Genomic DNA, 2279 nt, shown 5'->3' with positions numbered 1-2279 from the left:
CAAATATTACCTTTATAATAAACTTTATCTAATATTTCTTGGTTCAAGAAAGAAGTCTGTACAGTTGATGTGACTTGATTTTCTTACTGTCTTAGTTCAAAGCTAACTCAGGAAGTAGAATCTTTCAAACTCTTATCTTTAATTAAACACCAAAAATCCATAAGTGGAGTTTTGGCTCAAGTAGTAGAGTACTAGCTTTGGGGGCAGGTGGGCAGGAAAGACAACTGTTAAGGGACAGGTTCCAGCCTCTGAGTTCAAGCCCCAGAAGTGGCACAAACTAAACAAACAAACAAGAAACAATAAAACCCACATATTTCTCTGGGACCATCCTTAAAGCACTGCTTTGAAAAGATGCTCCTTTTGCTGATCAAACTCACTGCATCCTGCTTTTTGGAATCCTTATTGATATGGCGAACTCAGGACCAGAATAAAGGAATGGATATCTGACTTTTGCAACAAGAGAATCATCTCAGGAGTTAAATATTCATGCATAAGACATTTTAAAACCTCCATGTCTTTGTTTCTTTTTGTAGAGCACTGTAAAACAATGTTATTTCCTTTTTTTCCATGCTGGCCTTCAAATGGCATATTGTTTCCTTTTGTAATACTGTCAACTAGAAGTTTACAGACAAGTTTTATGGCTAAAGTGCACACTCAAAAAAGATAGGGAAAGAGTTCCCTTCAAGCCTTGGATTATATTCTTGTACAGTAAAAATGAGAACACAAATTAACTTGAACTTTGTCATTTCTCTATGTTCAATTTCTCTCCTGGATTCAGTTTCTACTTCCTGTAAAAGTTCCTTCCACTTACTTCCGGTAACAATATATGGCATTGCTCCAGGAAAATGAATGTTTTCTGGCTTCATTGAGATAACACAAAGGCATCTTTAGACACGAGGTAACACGTGTTTCAGAGACAACTTAGTAAAGAGAAAATATGGAATTTACATGGCTTATAAAACATTATCCATGTACATATGGCGAAATGAACCCCAAATACGGACACAACTTTTTTCATTCTTACTATTGTTTTTAATGTATCTACCATGTATTATGTGATTTTTTTGTTTCTCTTCTATTTTCTTCCTCCATGGTATAACCCGTTTCCACTGTATTTGAGGTCGGTGAGCTGCAAATTGCATATACATTTTTCTAATGTGGGGAGAGGAAGGGAAATAAAATGCTGAAAGAAGTATACAGTATGACCCGTTGTTACAATGAGATGAACAAGACACTATGTTGAAAATGAACTTTCCTAGTTGGGGATGGGAAGAGAGAGTTGGGGCAGTGTGGAGAAAAGGGATGGCGGGAAAAACAAAAGAGGAAGTAACAATGTTCGGTAGATAATGTACTCATTAACTTACTTATGTAACTCTAATACCTCTGCCCACAATTTTCACCATAAAAAATGAAAAAAAAACATTATCCTGGAGTATATTAAGTTCAAATTTCCTAAGTGCTCTGTAAATTAAGACCAATTTTAAGTGGGAAGAAGGTTCTCAGAAGCATTTTTTGTCAGTGTTTGCGTTGTGCATTATTACCCAAGTGCACACAAGTTAACAGAAGGAAAAACAATAGGAATAGGAGAAAGAGAAGTTCTGTGTTTAAGTATAATGGTTCAATACTCTATAGAAGAATCTGCAAATAAGACAGCGTTGAAATAATAAAGCCAAGGCCAGTATGTCGATCTATGAGAGTGACATAGAGAAAGCATTACTACTAAGTGGAACATGAAGGATGAGACCACTCTCTTTCTTCTACTAGCTCTAAATCATGATGGGTAATCATGCAAATTTGTAAAAAGTAGAAAGGAAGAATAATTCTGGTTCCAAGCCAGTCAGATATAAGACCAGGGACTTAACTGGAAAAAAGTCCTTTTCGAGAGAGCAGGAATTATACCAGCAATGAACTAGTGGCTAAGATCACATTTCTTTTTCTTTTTCTTTTCTTTATATTCTAGACCTTTCCTACTTATTACAAATGAGGAAGCCACGGAATCTGTTTCTTTGTGTCTTGTTTATTTTACTTCGTAGGATTTTTCCAAGTCTTTCCAGTTCCATATGAATTTGAAGTATAGAATTCCACCATGCATACATAAACCACATTTCGTTCATCTACTGAGTGGCATATTGGTTTAAAACATGACTGCATATAAGTATCACTTAGTGTCATTCAAAAATGAGAGATGCCACCTCCCCAGACATTCTAAAAGCATGATTTCTAAGTAAGATAGGATTTTATGGTGGTACGAGTTTTGAGATATCTGGCTGAGTCTAATG

This window comes from Dipodomys merriami, unplaced genomic scaffold (genome assembly GCF_024711535.1).
Source record: "Dipodomys merriami isolate MVZ:Mamm:240054 unplaced genomic scaffold, mDipMer1.0.p SCAF_181, whole genome shotgun sequence".
Taxonomy (NCBI): domain Eukaryota; kingdom Metazoa; phylum Chordata; class Mammalia; order Rodentia; family Heteromyidae; genus Dipodomys; species Dipodomys merriami.
Note: the sequence above shows the minus strand (reverse complement) of the source record.